The sequence below is a fragment of the Hyperoodon ampullatus genome (assembly GCF_949752795.1).
Source record: "Hyperoodon ampullatus genome assembly, chromosome: 8".
Classification (NCBI taxonomy): domain Eukaryota; kingdom Metazoa; phylum Chordata; class Mammalia; order Artiodactyla; family Ziphiidae; genus Hyperoodon; species Hyperoodon ampullatus.
Genome location: NC_136921.1, coordinates 113,776,163 through 113,794,550, shown reverse-complemented (window position 1 = coordinate 113,794,550; position 18,388 = coordinate 113,776,163).

The window sequence follows — 18,388 nt, the reverse complement described above, 5'->3', positions numbered from 1 at the left end:
GACTGCTCATGTAATGAAGTACTGTCCTTTTAAATGTTCTAGGAAAAAACAATGCTGAGTATATTTGAGATTGAAGATCATGGAAGGATAAAGAAAGATGTGCCTTTTCAACCCAGATGCTCTTAGTGGTTTCAGGTTTTTCTCTGCCCTGTGGGAATCCATCAGTTGTGTCATTTGCTGTGAGACTCAATGCAGATATTTTACCCAATGCCTACCTCTCCTTTTCTTTACACGATAAGATCTTATTTCCATAACGAAGCTTGGGGTAGCTCTCTAGAAGCCTTTTTGGCATTTTCTGGTTTCAAATTTCCATCGTATCTTCCCTATGAATTTCAGACTTAACACTGATGGTGTTGGAGTTCTCAAAAATACGGGATGTCCATTATGGCCTATGAATGGCAGCCAGACTCAGTAGTGAGCTATCCATGACTAGAAAGTTTGCTCTTTGGTCTGTGTGCAGAATTAATAATGCATATATGTGAACATAACAGAACGTTGAAATGCCTCTCCTGATGTCTAAGAATTTTGTCTGACATGCCAAAGCTGAAATCTGTGGGTGCTAAGTACACCCACATTCTATAGGGTACTGCAGGACACTTCTATATAGGATGTGCTACAAGCGAACAAATTAGGTCAAAACCAGCATCCTGCCCAGTCTGTAAAAGAGGAGATTAGAAATTTGAAAACAAGGATATTTGAAGGGGGTTTAGTAGAAGAGAGGATGTTTTAGCTTTTCTCTTTTAGAGAGAAGTGCGGGGTCTCTAATAGCCTGCAGGAGCCCATAGGGAGAGCTTGTTAGTTGCCATGCTTCCCTCCCCCAGCCTTTTCATCTTAGATGGAATAATTTAAAGCGAATCTCAGACATCATGTCATTTCATGGGGTGTAAGGAGTCTTGCTATATTACTGAAGATAAAAGACAGACCAACAAAATAACACAAGAAACCTTTTTGAGAGGAGAATTCCTTTTGTCTCTGACTGACAGCCAAGCAAACAAGTAGAAACATAGGCCCTCTGGGAAATGGAGGGGCCCATGAACCTGTCTCCCTAACAGATAATGCAAAAGAAAGCCATAAAGTGAAAAGGTGAATTCTTCCCACATGATCACCTGCCTGTTCTCGGCTGCACTCTGGGTCCCACCTTGTGAGACTATGGCTGCTATTCCTTGGAAGAGAGGGGAAGGGGATAAATGTCTTTTGCAGCTGCCAGAGATGGAGGGATGCAACAACCCATTTCTTGCAAGTGATCTGATGGATGCATCACATGTCAACCGAGAACAGAGAAACACTTCACCTCAGTGTTCTTGAATGCAATGCCCCTTTCAGGCATTTAGACTGTGCTAGTATTTCAAATTTAAATCCAAGGTCATTTCTCTGGGCAGGAGGTCACTCTCACATTTCTAAGAACAGAAAAGAAAAAGTACAAAAGCCCCGAAAAACCCTGAAAACAAAGACTCTGTATTCTACCCTTCCTATTGAAACACCTTGTTAACCCCATGGTCCCCTCTGATCAATACAGATGGCATTTTCATGGAAATCTTGGTCAGTGGGAAAGAGTTGCTAGTCGAAGGCAGAAGATTTTCTGATACAATTTTGTTCTTATTTGAAAAATAATGCAAGTTTACTGTAGAAAATTGAGATATGTAGAAAGAAGGAAGAAAAAATAAGCCATAGTGCTATCACTCAAGAACAAGCACTGTAAACATTTTATTTTCTTTTGGTCTATTTTTTTCCCCCACCTTTAAGTCTTTTGTTACATATCTTTTATAATTTAATTTTTATTTTATATTAGAGTATAGTTGATTTACAATGTTTTGTTAGTTTCAGGTGTATGGCGAAGTGATTTCAGGTATACGTATACATATATCCATTGGGGTGAGTGTGTGTATGTGTGTCTGTGCTTATTAATTTTAACCCGTGGAATAATGCCAGACTGGTGGCTTTCATTTTCCACCTGAAGAAAAGCCTACCCACCCTTCTTCTGGATATGGGGTTGCCTGGAACTTTTCAGCACCCTCCTGCCCCCCAGGTTTAGGATGTCTTGCTGAGAGGGAAAAAGGAAATGGCCCCTCGCTGGGCACAAATTGCTCGTGTTGGGTGGCCATATGGAGATCAGAGATGCCTACACAGTAATGTGAGGGGCTCTGAGACCACTGGTCCTTTAGCCCAGAGTTAAGAAGTTATCTCTGCCAGCTTCTCTCTTCCTCACTGTACAAATACATCTCCAGTCCATCTTCATCTGAACGTAGTTTATTTCCTCCTCCATCTCTTTCATCAACCCTTTCGTCCAGTACTTACAGGATTGGCTATCATAAAAGAAATATGACTCTTACAGCCATCGGGTCACAATTCCACACAGAAATCACCCCATTGTGTTTCTGCTCATGGCGCTGATGAGGGAAAAGATGATCTAAGAGCAAAAACCCATATTCGGCATGAGTTCCAGGTAGAAGATCAATGCTACTTATTTGACAATGAGGAGGAAGGAGACCCAAGAAAGCAGGAAGGGACACTGATTTCTCAAGATCATTGCCTCCTACTGAGATTAAGTGGGTTTCTGAAGGTTAAAAAATACCCCATTTCTCCAGAATGAAGCTGACCCAGGAATTTAAAATCCCTAAGGAAATGCTCTGTGTGGGCGGTGCCCTCTTTTCTGCTAATTGCCTTACTTATTATTGCTGTTTGTTATGAGTAACTCTTGACCCACCCTCTTCAAATGTTTGAGCTTTATCATTCTGGAAAAATGTCCCTGAAATGTGTGATGGATGTTTATTATGTATCTCCAGCTTCCTTGTTCATTATCTTGGTAAGGTTTGGGGTATAAAACCCAGTTCTGATGGGCCAGCTTGTTACAGAAGGCCAAGCCATGCAATGGAGATTATCCTGGACATGAAGTTAGAAGCCTGGTTGTCTTTAGGGAGTACAAATCTGGAAGATGGACCACAGTCCCAGCTTGGCTCCCCTCATGGCCCCGAACCAATAATGGAGGTGGAGAGAGAGAAGAAAGTATTGAATGAGAATTTGGTTTATCAATTTGGTAGTAAATAAGATCCAAAGCCTTCACAGGCATGACTTATAAACTACTCGTTTCTAGAAGAAAAAGTGGCAGAAATTGTCCTTCATCCTTTCAGAGTTTATGAGGTGCCTTGATATCAAAACCATGAGAATTTCAAGATAAATAAAACATAGTTTATTCATTGGCACATTTGCCAAGTGCCTTCTATGTACCAGCATGGAGATATAGGGATGAACAGTGAATAATTTCTTTCCTCAAAGAGCTTCTAATCTAGTGGTGAAGTAATAAAAAGTCCCATGAAGCAGGCTGAAATTAACAGTATGTTATAAACACCCATAAAGTGCCATTGTAGGGATGATGCCTACAATGATACAGTTCGGATGCCTGGCACATAAAAAACACTCTGTAGTAACTGAATGAGTGAATGATATAAGGGAAAGTATCTTTAAGGGAATGTTACATTTGAACTGATCATTGAGGAGGAGTAGGATTTCGTCACGAGCTGACTAGGTAGTTTGTGCAAAGACCAAGATATGAAAGTGCATGAAATGTCCAAAAAGTGCCAATAAATTCGGTGTGGTTGGTTTGTGGGAACATAGAGAGAAGTAGTTGGAGAAGCACATACCATGAAGGATCTTGAATACCATGTAAAGAGTTTGAACTTTATTCTCTGTATAATGGGCAACTAAGAGTCTCTGAAGAGGAAAGCTACATGATTTGAGTTGTTTTAGGAATATAATGCTGAGGCCATCTCAGGAAAAATTGCAAAGGTGAGCCTGGCAATATGCAGCTATGATACTTTGCATTCACCTCTACTATTGATTCTTTTTTTAAATAAATAAATAATTAATTAATTGGCTGCGTTGGGTCTTTGTTGCTGCACGCAGGCTTTCTCTGGTTGCAGCGAGTGGGGGCTACTCTTCATCACGGTGCTCAGGCTTCTCATTGTGGTGGCTTCTCTTGTTGCAGAGTACGGGCTCTAGGCGTGCGGGCTTCAGTATTTGTGGCATGCGAGCTCGGTAGTTGTGGCTCATGCACTCTAGAGCACAGGCTCAGTAGTTGTGGTGCACGGGCTTAGTTGCTCCGTGGCATGTGGGATCTCCCTGGACCAGGCCTCGAACCCGTGTCCCCTGCATTGGCAGACAGATTCTTAACTACTGCACCACCAGGGAAGCCCCTATTATTGATTCTTGAGTCTCAGATGAAAGCTTCGAGGCAGTCAGATTTGGATTGTTATCCTCATTTTCCCTAAAGGAGAATACACCTGGAGAGGAGGTGAGGCTTGCCCAAGGTGGCATGCTGAGTGACACAGAGACACTCCAAGAAGCCTGGTCTCTTCATTCTATTCTTGGTACTGCTAGTGCTCTTTCCTTGAAAGAGAAGGGCGATGCGATGCCAGGATCTTCTCATCATGACTACGTGTCTGTCTCTAAGCTGCTTGCTCTCATTCTAAATTAATACTAAAGGAGTATTAGGACCGTGGGACATAAAGTAATTGATCAAAGTAGCAATGCCACTATTATTATTATTTAATTTTTATAGACAAAATTTGTTACCATGTATTGTCAAACTCATTCTGGATTCTTGTGCCCTTTATCTTTACAAATATGCATGTGATTCTTCTCTCCTTTTTTACCTGCCATGTGGACGTCTCTGTAGCTGGAATTTACTTGTTAATATAATCCCTTCTAATAAGAGCTATTAATTCATTTGGTGATTAGTCCAATATACTTTTAAACTAACAAATAAATAGTTACCATATTGATTCCATACAATTCTATAAACCCTTCCTCCCACAAGGTTAATGAAGAATATTTGACAATGGCTGAGACATATCTTCAGACAGCAGAGCTCTTCCATCATTAGAAAAGACACCTTACAGGAACAAGAGGCTATTAATGAGAGTTTCAATAAGAAGGATTAGAGTGGTAAGGCTTTATTTCAGTTGAGATATTTTATGTGACTAAAAGCTGCTTTTTAGGAGTTCCATCAAATGAAATAAGTAACTTTATCTTGAAAACAGATAAAATGTTAAAATCGGATCCATATTAGGTATTCATTGTAGCCATAGATTTTTTTTAAAAATCAGTTTTTTCCCCAAATCACTGAAATTTGATATTGGAACAGGAATTTTCTAACAAGATGTGAGTTAATATCAGTAAGTTGTTATTGGGTTTCATCAGCATTAAACTATCATGTTAAAAGCTGAAGCCTGTGACCATGATACAGTCATTAAAATAAGTCCCTTCTTTGTGGCTCCCTGGGTGGGATAGGAATGTCAGAAGTGATGGCAGGATTTGAATCATACTTGTCTGAGGTTTGTGGCCTTTCCAAGCAAGTGCTTAGAAATTTCAGCATTTCCTTTAGTAAACCTAAGGTTGAACTTTTAAAATCATGGGGGCTTTCTTTTTCCCTTCCGTCATATTTAAACTTTGGAAGCCTTGAAAATACCCTTAGGCATGTTCAAATGAATTTCATAGTGTACAGAATCTGTTATTCCCAGGTGGGCTTCTTCAAAGCGTCTCCCTTCCTCCGTCCCTTTCAACTGTCCTCATCTCCCAATCTTAACCCAGTGTTGTCTCAGCTCATTGGATTTTGGCAAAAATGTAGATCTAATTGATTCTTGAGTGAGCATCAACTCTCTCTAATACAGCGGGCATGGGCGACTGGTTAGACTTTGTGAGCTGGCAGAATAATAGGCTGAAGATATGCAATTTTATCCCATCCAAGTGGACACACCCCATCCAGGTCCAGTGAGGATCTCCCAAGTCTGGTGGGAGCTTGGGAAGGAAGTGAGGAACTCTCCTCCATGACTCAGAGGTAATTCATGATGTGCTTAGACAATTTCTGTGAAAAGACTACCTGGAAACAGCCTTTTGGCATTTTCTTTTTCTCAAGTCAGAATTATTAAAATTACAAATTAAAGAAGCTGAAAGTGATGAGGGCTTTCTATATAGTATGGATATTGACCTCATAAATTATAAAAGTCTGTTAAAAAGATGGTAGAATAGGAGTCCAGGGAAAGAAAGCACAGGTGACACTGTGTCTCTCCACAGTCTGGTCTCAGGCATGGTACCTAACAATCTTGACCTGTTCATCTTACAAACAGATAGTCCATGGATTCCAGCCTCAGCCTCCATGTCCAGCTCCAGCTACCCCACTGTCCAGTTTGCAGCTCTGCTTGCTTTTCCCATAGTGAGTCAGGACCACTCTCCTCTATGCCATCCTAGTACTGTACCTTTTACATGCATGAGGTGTAGGATTTAAGCCATTATATCATAATCTACATACATTTATACAAGATATTTCCCTTAGTAGATGGAGTCATTGAAAACAGGGACTTCCAAGTGTGTGTTTATCAGCACTTCTCACAGCACCTGGCACATAATAGATGCTCAATAAAGAAGCGTTGAGTTAGGGGTGGGGGTGGGAAATGGTACATTTTAGTATATTTCAGGCTCAGTTTTTGAGATGCAAAAAATAAAAATAAAAAATGATTAATGATGGACTCACGGACTTGGGTCTTTTTCCCTCATTCACAATCTCTCACATCTAATTTTACATCAACTGATATCAGTGGCGAGGTACTTACTGATTAGGAGAAGGAACTTTTGGAGACCAACTGAGTTGTACCTTGTGGCTCCTTCCATTTTGTTCTTTTTATTCCCTGATAGACAGTATCTGGAGGGAAAAAAAATATATATATATATATATATATATATATATATATATACCACCTAAAATGCCCCGAGTTATTAGTGCTATTGTAACCTAGACCTGGGTAGCTGGTGGGTACTCAGCAAACACTTTTGGATTCAGTGTTCTGACGAGCTCTTAGGCCAGGCCCCAACGTCCCCCTCTCCTGGGCTTCTCTCCATTTCTGGACCTGGCTTTTAAAGCAGTGATTTGCAAACCTGGCCCTGTCCTACCTCAACAAACCCAAGACTCTGTCCTTTTTCATGAGCTCTCCAGGTGATTCTGATACAGACCAGAGTTTGAGAACCATTGTTTTAGAGGCTTTTATAGGGACGGTCACCAATTCTATTCTTCATTACGGAACAGATCTTTTAGATGGGGGATGCGTATTTAGTAATCTCAGATGTACTTATCACTGATATTGAGAAGGCAGTGCGAGCTTCCTCTTTGAACTTACAAACTAAATTCAAAACGTGCTTTGATGGAAAACTATTTCAGGGATTGTATGTAAGTTTTGTGTGATACGCAGACTTCCTAATTTAAGTAAACTAAGAAAGTCACTTTTCTATAGACTTCTTAGAACCTTTAATATGCTTACTCTTGCTGTGAATTCCCAAGAGATGTTATAATATGGGATATTTCTCAAATTCGTTTGGACATGGGATTTTTCATAGAGCATATTACTAGACAACTGATGTTTCAGCATTTCTTCTTTAGGAAATTCTGCTTTAAAGGACTTTTGAAGCTATCTCAGAACTTGGTTTATGTTTGGTCAATACTAACAAGGCTAAGTTGAGGACTGTGGCCTTTTCCTCTGGTTAACTCATGTGAAAATAGCATTTTTTAAACTAATCTGCTGATGCAATTATGTCATATGCAAAGAGATAGCTGGCCTCAATTTTAGTGGTTGTATACCTTGGTACTTTTAAACATTTTATTATGGTTCACAGAGCCTCAGAGGAGGCCTCCTGCTGTCTTTTTCTACTTGATTTACCCAGGTCATTGCAGCTCTGTAAGACATGTGCTAAAGCAGCAAGGAATGAAATTTTAAAAATGCCCAAAGAGCTGAGATGCATTTGTAACACTTTGTTCTTTGGGGTTTTCTCAAGGAATAAGACACCCACATAGGAACAAATCAAGTCAACAAAAGCAAAGCACTGAGCTAGGCAACACCCCAATGCAAATTATTTATATTGATGTATCCTAGATATAACAAGCTTTTACAAATGGTGAGCAGAGTTATTTGTTGCAACAGTTTCTAAACAGGGCCCTATAACTAATTCACGGACCGTGCTCTCAGGCTGTTCCACCAAGTTATCAAATCCATCCATGTCCTCCAGTCCTGCCCCTTCTAGCCCTCTGGGTCCCTCCCTCATGCCTTCAGCCTCTCTAGGTGTTGCTCAGAAACGCAGCCAGGAGGTCAGGGACTACAGCATCGACTGTCAGAGTCACTTCAGGATTGAACCCCAGCTCTGTGCCCAGACCACCCAAACACCCCTACCTCCCCTCACGCAAGGCAAGGATCAAGGATTTTCACAATTAAGTGCACTGGGCAGAGGATAAACTTAAATTCACATGGACCAGCCAATCAATTTAAAGAGAGCAAGGAGGCTGTTATATGAGACGAGGGGGAAGTGGCTGAGAGAATCAGGCTGGAAGACCCAGAGCCCAGCTTATTTGGTGAGAACACAGTGCCTGTCTGCTAAGGAGCTTAAGGCACCGGGTAGGGATTAATTCTACAAACAGCCCTGGGAGGTAGATAAATCTGTATTAATTAAAACTGCAAACTGTTCTCTACCTGCCTAGTTTCAATCTGGAGAGAGAAAATATCTTTCCCAGAAAGGCACGGGAAGAAGGGAGACGGTGATGGCTGTGAGCTTGGTTCATTTGTCACCTAGATGCTCAGTGACATCTCAGAGAAAGAGAAAGGGCCTGTCCTCAGTGCTGAGCAGGGGGACTCCTTGGATCTCCAGCCACTTCTCCCCTGTCCCTTACTTAGCCCCCAGCAGAAGCAGGACAGGGACATGCAGAGGAGAGCTCCGACATAGGACATCCTGCCCCAAGCCAGGTCTGACCCTGCACAGGTACTGACCGTCTAATGCCCACACTGGTCCATGCAGGGGGCTCTGATATTACCCACCCCCCCCCCCAACCTTTGCAGAGGGAGAAAACTGAAGCCTGGAAAGGAGAAGTGACATGGTCCAGAGAACTTGAGATTCAGACCCGGTTGCTGAGTCCACGGTCTTTGTTGTTGCCCCTTGTTGCCTCTTGGTGATAAGCAAGGACAGTAAGACTAGAGGCAAGAAAGGAGAAAATCAAAGTCACCCTGTGCATTCTAATATGACGTACGCAACAGCCTAAAGACTGTCCTTATTTCTGGGTGAGGCTTCTCATTGCTGTCATTAGCTGATGTGCATGTTCCTCTCCCTACCTGGACGCTTCTCACCTCTCTCACCTGCGCTTCCAGACCCTCCCAGGAAGTGTTCCCAAACACCGCAATGAGCTGCCTCTCCCAGGCCCTTCGTCTCTCTTGCCTCTCCCATGGCTTACAGTAAAGACTGCACCACATGGTCTGTCATGGCCCCCAGAGTCTCTAGTCCAAGGTTAAAGAGCTGGTAGGTGCTAGGGAAACAGGTGCTGCTGAATTGCTACAGGACCAGCGTAAGACACAGGAGAAGCCAGGCGGTGGATGAAATCCTTGAAGTCATGAGCATCAGCAGCCTGCTTCTAGGGGTGAAATGCTCTTCTGGGAGTTCCCCGGAAGGCTGTGTCATCCTGCAGTGCACCTCCTGCCTCTCTGATCATTCTTTCTAAGCTGACTCCATGGTTTGTACTTTTGGCTGCCCAGTAAACACAGATGCTCCTTCCCCTTTATCGTCTCCTCTCTGCGTGTGTGTGTGTGTGTGTGTGTGTACGTGTGTAAGTCTGCAGCTTAAAACCAGCTCCCACCCTTTGCTTGCTCTTCATCTTAGCTAAGGAATAAAGCCTTTCTGCCTCTTCCTAGGGGTTTTAGAGTCATCCTCCACTCCCACTCCTACCCCGCGTCCCCTGACAGTCTGCACAGTGCCTCTCAAATCTGTGTCCTGGCTTCCATTCTGTCCCTGGTCTAGCCCACCCCTCCGCATCCTCTGCAGGGCAGGCTAACTTTCTCTCCTCCCTCTGACCCAGGGTCTGGCAGGCTATTTCCAGCCCAAGGCCTATTTTTGTAAGTTACATTTGATTGCTGCCGGCCACACCCTTTGTTCCTGTATTTGTCCAGGGCGCAGAGTTGAGTAGTTGCAAAAGAAAACCTAGAGCCTGCAAAGCCTAAAATAGTCACTCTCTGGTCCTATGCAGAGGAAATTTGCAGACCCCTGCTCTACCCTCTTCTCAGAGCTCTCCTCCCTGCTGCTACCCAGACAGCCATGCCCTTGCTTCTCTCCTGAGCAGTCCCTCTCCCTCATCCACGCAATAGAGGACAGATGTGTCCACCCAGCCGTCAGGCCCTCGCCGCCTGCTACCCACCAGCCTTCCTGACCTCATCTCCTTCCGCATCCCTGTCTACACACAATCTCCAATATCCCCGCATGGTTCAGCATTCCGGAACAGACCCTGTTCATTCTTCTACGCTCTGCTGTGCCCAGATCTCCAAGGCTCGGCTCAAATGCCGCCTCCTCTGTCATCTCCACACTTGGAGATGCTCTGATCCTCCAGTTCCGGACGTTTTCTTCTTTGGACGCCCATCAGCTTTCCAGAGGTACTTCCTATGCTGGTCCACAGGGAAGAGATGGTCCCACAGTAGCTCTCCATCGTTTTCCTCTTCTACTCTTGCTCCCTGGCGATCAGTTTTCCACAGAGTAGAAATCTGGATATTTACTCAGCTGACTTCACCTCCTGCTTCTCTGAGCTCTGCCTAACCTCCTTGCTTCCCACTGGCCACTCCCTGTGCTCCACTCTGACGACACTCATCGGCTTTCTGCCCCCAAGCATGCCAAGCTTGCGTCCATCTCAGGACTCTTCCACTTGCAAAAAGTGTTTAAAAAGCCCTTCCAGGTAGGAACTAAACAAACAGACAAAAAACTTCTTGCCACTGTATTCCAAAGGCACCAAGAAACCAAAAGCCCATTGTTGGCGCTAAGAACTATTCGTTGAATAAATGATTAAGTGGGTGAGTCTTCCTGGTCCCCCAATGGCAATGGCCACTGAATCAACACATTTCACGAATCATTCATTCAGAGGCCAGCAGGCACAGCTAGCTGCCTTGTATTTCAAAGGTCTGATTTCATTGTATCAGTGCATCTGCAGACAGTTCATTGCAGACAGCTCACTTTGTCCACGCATCATTCCACCTGGCCGTTCAGGTTGTATGGACCACGAGTGGGCGCTGATGGGAGGGTCTGGGCTTTACTCCAGGCGGGCTGAGGCTGCGTGGTGGGAAGTGAAATAGATCAACCTCAGGAAGAGGAGCCACGTGACTGCTGGGAAGGTGGTGGCCAGGTGAGAGGTGATAGGGAAACTCTTGGAGTCAGGGGTAGAGATCAGGATCGTGCCAGGATGCGTGTGCGGAACAGGTGTGAGAAAGCAGCTTCCCACGTGCCTGCAGGTAGGGGCTGGAGTCTGCTTTCAGCTTGGAGATGCAGGTCCAGGGGCCCGACTCACAGGAAAGGAGCCCTCCAGGTGAGCCAGGCAGGATTCACTGACCCCTTCGGAGAGGGAGTCCCCTGTCCTGGTCCAGCCATCCCCATGGGAGTGTGTGCAGAGCTCACACATCGGGGCCGGTCAGCCTGACGGCTACTGTCAGGGGTCCGGCTGTCAGGAAGGTTCACTTGTAAAGAACTTTCTCTGCTGCTTCCCAGGAGTGAGACCTTTTCTCAAATCGAGAGTGAAAGTACCACACATCGAGAGGGAGAGGTGCCAACCAGGCCTCCTGTTCAGGGGATTGATAATGGAACTTCATTTTCCACCAATTTGCAGACAACTCCTGGGCTCCCGGCTTGTAACTCGGTCAGATCTGCTTCAGTGGACACGTGAGCGGTTCTCAAAGGCGCCCCTACAGCTCATTGTTCGGGGTCTGGCCTTGGAACAAAAAGGGTTTTGTCTGCTTGCTCTAGTGTGTGCCAGGACTAAAGTGTTTCTCTCTTTCCCTCGAGGCTAACTTTTCTCTCTCTCTCTCTCTCTCTCTCTCTCAGTTCTGGTCTTGAGAAACCAGAAGAGAAATCTTCTATCAGGCAAATGCTCATGAGATCAAATCCATTTCATCCGAAGATTCAGGCCCCTTGGATATGTGCAAGGGAACAATTGATTCCTGCACTGAATGGAGTTTCTGGAAGATGTTATTAAATGGTGGCAAAAACACACTCACTCCTTTTCAGGGTGGCCTCTTGGGTGCTTGCTCAGTACCATCTTTTGCGATGAGTTTATTCTCTTGAGAGCCCTGTTTCTGGACACATCCTCCAGTGGGTCCCCTAAGCCATTCCCACTTCGTTGGAGACACGTGAGCAGGGTGCCATTGTTTAGACTGGGCCGTAGGCAAACCCGCTGAAGCTGAACAGCCAGCCAGTGGATCTGACAGGAGGCGGCTTCCCCTCCAGCCCTGCAGAAATATTTGGTGATCCGTCACCTCACCACGGGCTGTGACTGATGGGCTTTCACCCCGTGGCTAGGGCGTGGATAAGCCGATTGGAGTCTTCCCAGAAGGCAGTGGGAGAGCCCCTCTTCCCTCCTCATTTCTGATTTCATGGCCTCTGGAACAGTGACAGCGTTTCCAGGCAGAGGCGTGTGGAGGTGGTCCTGAGTCCCAGCCTCTCACCCAGCATTCCAGACGTAGCGGGCAAGTGCTTCCCAGCCCCCCATCTCCACCCCTCCCCCACCTGCCTGCCCTCACCCTCTCTCTCTTCCAGTCTCTTCTCCTTTTCAATCCACACAGTCAAGATCAAGGTCAAAGCCAGGCCAGTGAAGTGTCTGATATGCCAGATAATGCTTAGATCTAATTATTCAGTACGCCTAGTACTTAGGAAGGACTCTGCGCGCTGCTGCTCTCCAATCAGAAGTCAGGAGACGCCATCCTGCTGCCGGGCCAAATTCCCGGATTCCCCACCTGGACACTCCCCTTGGGCATTTCGCATCCCTGTGCTCTCCCGGTCTCTGCATCCCTGAGGCAAGCACCCGGCAGGAGAGCGTGCGAGCCCTCCCACTGCTGCAAGCAGGCATCGGCCTCAGCAACTCATGCCCACGCACCTTGCTGCCAGGGCTCCCGACCACCTCCAGTTCTCACACAGCCTCCCACGCGGGCTGCTTTCAACAGCTCCGAGTTTGCCCTTGAGAGGAAACATCTGCCATCTGCTGTGGTTGAATTGTGTCCCCCAGAAAGAAATGGTGAAGGTATACCCCAGGTACATCTGTGAATGAGGCCTTATATGGAACTAGGGTCTTTGCACAGTAATCAAGTTGAGATGATGTCATGCTGCATTAAGGTGACCCTAAGTCCAATGACTTGGTGTCCTTATCAAGAGAGGGAAGTTGGGGAACACACACACACACACAGGGGGAGTGCCCTGTGATAACAGAGGCAGAAGTTGAAGTGATGCAGCTACATAAACCAAGGAACGACAAGCATGCTGGAAAACACCAGAAGCTAGGAAGGGGCGAGGGAAAGTCCTTCCCTAGAGCTTTCAGGGAGCGTGGCCCTGCTGACACCTCGATTTTGGACCTAAAGCCTCCAGGACTGTGAGAGAATAAGTTTCTGTTGTTTCAGCCACCTAAGTTGTGGTAATGTGTTACAGCAGCCCTAGGAAACTGACAAACCACCCTTGCTTTCTGCATTTCCACCCTGGTCAGAATCCTAGGCCCCCGGTATAATATTCCCATTGCCTGTTTTGGGGGTTTCAACTTCATCCATTTTGCGAGGGTCAGTGGGGATTCAGTGGAGAGGAGACCCACTGTGTACAGCCTAATGCACCTGAATTCTTGTCAGGGAGGAAGGCTCTTTCACTGCATTCATTTCCTATCCATCACTGGACCACTGGAGTTGTAAGAGCCATGGGGCTAGGGTCAAGCTGTGAGTCTGGTGAAAAGAACCACTCGGGCTGCTTCAAAATAGCGCTTTGAATTAGGGGAGAAGAAAAGGAAAATTCTCAGAGATGTGTGCTTGAGCCTGGTTCATCGATTTAGGGTACCTTACAGGATTTGGGAGACAAGGTTTAAATTTGCCAGGAAGAGGATTATGTTTTCTTGGGGATCTTCAGAAATCCCTACTGCAGGTTGCCCCATGAGGCTGCAGTGTGTTATAGGTTATGTGGCTGGTTGAAGATGAGGAATTTCCTGTTTAGAAATAATAGTAAATACACTCACACAGCACCGTGTGCCACGCACTGTTCAACATGCCTTGCAAATATTAACTTGTGTAATCCTCACAACAACCTGAGGAGCTAGGTACTCTAATTATCCCCATTATAGAGGTGAGGAAGCTAGACACAGAGAGGTTTGATAACTTGCCTGAGGTTTACCCAGCATTGTAAGTGACAGGGCAGAAATTTCCAATTACAAAGTCTGACTGCTGAGTGTGTAGTCTTAACCATGACATTCCTCAGAGCCCTTATTTCCCCAGTTTAACAAGGTGAATTTTCATACTCCCACCAGATTTTTTTTTTTTTTTTTTTTTTTTTGCGGTACGCGGGCCTCTCACTGTCATAGCCTCTCCCGTTGTGGAGCACAGGCTCCGGACGCGTAGGCTCAGCGGCCATGGCTCACGGGCCCAGCCGCTCCGCGGCATGTGGGATCCTCCCGGACCGGGGCACGAACCCGTGTCCCCTGCATCGGCAGGTGGACTCTCAACCACTGCGCCACCAGGGAAGCCTGACCCACCAGATTTTACGTCATTGAGCACAGGCTTCCTTATCCACTGGCGACTCCAGAGATGAGAGCACTGATGAAAAGAAAAGGCAGTGGGCGTGAAGGCTGGTATGGAGAATTTTCACCTTACTCAGGAAGAACCTCAAGGTCTGTGCACTTGATGCCGAAACGCCGGCCTCTGTTCACCAACGTCGAATTGAATCTCGGAGACAGAGTTTTGGGTGAAGTAGAAAAGAATAGCTTTATTGCATGGCTCTAAGCAAGGAGTCCAGGGCAGCTAGTGCTTAAAATACCAGAACTCCCTGAAAGCCTTCAGGGAGAAGTTTATAAAGACGGGGTGAGGAAGAGGGTTTGTGGGGTGTGTGATCAGCTCATAGGCCTTCTGATTGGTTGGTGGTGAGGTCATCGGGAGTCAGCATCATCGACCTTCTGGTTCCAACCGGTCTGGGGTCTGCGTGCTTGTGGGGAGCATACAGTTAACCTCTAACACCTGGTGGGAGTTTCAGTATCTGCAAAACAGCTCAAAGGACATGACTGAGAATATTATCTATAGCCCTTGAGGAGGAACTAAAAGTCCTTGAATTGTTTAATGGCTAAAGTATGATTATTTTGTCTTGATTCATTGTTTTCCTTTCTTTTTGCATTTTCTCACTTCTCTGATTAAATTTATTCTGTGACTAAAGTTTTCCTACAGACAAAAGGCAGGTGGAGGACATGGGAGGGGGTCTATTCTGGGAAGGCCTCATAGGGTCCTGCTCGGTTACACTGTTGGCTTAGAGTAGAAGGACTGGCATCAGTTGTCCTGAATAAACCAGAGCAACGAGGAGCCGGTGAGGCAGGGGGATGTCAAAGGTCGTGACAAGGCCAGAAGCTGCCGCCTCTTTTAGGTCATTGGTCCTTAAACTTGAGCGTCCATCAGAATCACCTGGAGGGCTTGTTGAACCACAGACTGCTGGGCCCACCCCCAGAGTTTCTGATTCATAGGTCTGGGGGATCGGGCCCAGGAATCTGCATCCTCTCACGTTTGTAGGTGATGCAGATGCTGGTAGTCTGAGTACCAAGCTTTGAGAATCACTATTTGAGGCTAACTCCCACTCTCCTTTGGTGGATGCTGTGATAGTTTCCTTAGGGAGGTCATCACAGAGACCATATACTAAGATCTTTGACATGTTTTTTCCCAGTTATGCTACTGGCAGCTAATTCAGGGGAGCAGATTTGTCAAGCAGAAATGTTCATGAAGATGCGTGCACTTAAAAGATTTACAGTGTTCACCCACTGGGGTTATTTGTCAGTGGGCGTCCATCTCTCCTGCAGCAGGATGAGAGGACATGGACATGTGTTGCATGGTGGATGTAGGTTACACTGCCTGCGGAGAAGGAGGAATTCTCACTGGTCTGGGAGGATTTAGGTCTGGCTCGCTCTCCAGGTAGAAAGATTGACAAGATTCCTCCTTCCGGCCCCTCCATCCCTACAGTCTGTGATGATATAAGCCAGGTGTTTGTTTATTCTTTGTAACAGCTGCAGTCGGTGCCAGGGCCGTACTCCACCTGCATGCCCCATAAGCTCCCCAAAGTGAGCCCATGTCTGAAGGAGAACGTTCTGTCTGCATTTTGCCCCAGAACCCACTTCTGGTTTCTCTCAGGTCATCTTGTTCACTCATTCATGCTGGAAACCTGCAGGTCATCTTTGACTCATCCATCTGTCTCCCCTCCATCCAATGATCACAGTTTCTCCAATCTGTTTCTCCTCCCCTTTTCCACGCCAAGGCTCAGGATCATTTTTTTTTTTTTTTTTTTGGTCATGTCTCACCTGGGCCATTGCAATGGCCTCGTAAGTGGCGCTTCTGCCTACAGCTCTGCAACCTCACCTTCATCCTCATCACTCTCCCAGAATGATCCATCTATTAAGATAGGGGCTGGTCAACTAAGGTCCTGGCCAGATCTGGCCCACCACCTCTTTTTGGATAACCCACGAGCTAAGAATGGTTTGTACATTTTTTAATGGTTAAAAAAAACTGAAAGAAGAACAGTATTTCGTGACATGTGAATATTCTATGCAACTCAAGTTTCAGTGTTCGTGGATAAAGTGTTGCTGTAGGGCACTGCTGTGGTCATAGGTGTACATGTCGTCTGTGGCTGCTTTCCTGCTGCAACCACAGAGCTGTGTACTTGCAACACAGACTATAGAGCCCACAAAGCCTAAAATATTTACTACCTGGCCCTTTACAGAAAAGATTTGGTGACCCCCGATCTACAAAGTAAATCTGACCAAGTCTATCCTCTGCCTGAAATGCTTGGGGGGCATTTCAGAGGCCTCAAGGTGAAGTTCAGGCTCCACCAAGTTCCTGTTGGTTCAAGTTCATGGTTCAAGTTCAGGGTGAAGTGTATGGCCTACCAAGACCCCTGTGATCCATCCTCTGCCTACCTCTTTGGTTCCTAGCTTTGTCAACTTAAATGCCATCAAGGGCCAGGCTAGAAATGGTTTAAAAAAAAAAAAAAACAGAAAGTAAGACTGATATAATGGAGGCCCCTGGTGAACTGGCGTGTTCATGCCCCACAAAAACATTCATTAACGTGAAGCAAAATAATACAGAATGAAAGCAATGTCCACCACAGGGACATTGTTTGCTCCACGATGTTCTTTGCCTCTTTGCTTTTGACCTGCTGTCCCTCAGTCAGGAGTGATCTTCTTTCTAAGTTCACCCATTTGATGCCTGCTCTTCCCTTTGGGGTCATCTCGGGGCCACCTTGTACAGAAAGTTGTGTCAGGTGTCCCCCTGGGCTCCTGCCATTGTGTCTACCACAGCGTGAATTCCGTTGCGTAGCAGGTACTGATTTATTCACTGGTTTCCGCCATGATACCCTCGGCTTCTTGACACTAGCATTGTCTTATTCAAGTGTTATGCTCAGTGTGCCCGTGTGCATTTGTAGAATGAACGAGCGAAGGCATAAGTGAGGAAATGAATGAACTCAGTGACTCAGCAGTATCCTGTATTCTTCACATAGGAGTAAAGTGATCCAACGGATCTTCTTTGTGTCTTAAAATAATCATATTATTTCCTCAACCCTTTTAAACTTTATGAAAGTTTCTTTAGACTCGATCTATCTTGTTCTCTCTTTACAACAACCTATGAGAAAACGCAGGTGGGAAGAATTATCTCTGTCTTGTAGACGAGAAACCAGGGACAGCAAAATATGGTTTGGTGCTATCAAGGGATCAGAGAGCTAGAAAGTCATTCCTTTTAAAGAGGCCCACATGGCTCTTTCAGTTCAATTTCATGTCATCAAAAATGTGTTGAGTATCTACTTGGTGTCAGGCACTGTACTAGGTCCTTGAGATCCAAAAATGAACAAACCGTGGTCTCAGATACCAGGAAGCCACAGTTTAACTTGGGAGACAAGCTTGTCCATCTTCTGATGGCAGCAGAGCAGGGATCGCCAAGAGGAAAGATGAGAAGATATGTGCACCTCAGCCAGCCTTGTGTGCACATGCAAGCGAGAGAGAGAGAGAGAGAGAGAGAGGATACTTTCCTCACTTAGGTTAGATGTCTCTCCCCAGACTTCAGATGTCTAAGGTCCAATTCTGCCCATGATGGAGAGGGTACCAGCACCTAACCATTGGCCCATCCTGCCTAAGGGTACCACGACGGCAATAGCTACCCCTCCTGAATTCATCATTCTTATCGACTCATCAGAGAAGGGCTGGCTCCACATGATGTGACTGTACTGCAACTCTGAGGGAAACTTTGGAGGAAGAAGAACATTTTTACTAATTGTGGATTGGAGAAGATTTGGGCAGGAAGAAAGTACAGCCTATATGCATCGCATCTCCCTGTAAGGCTCCGCGTGG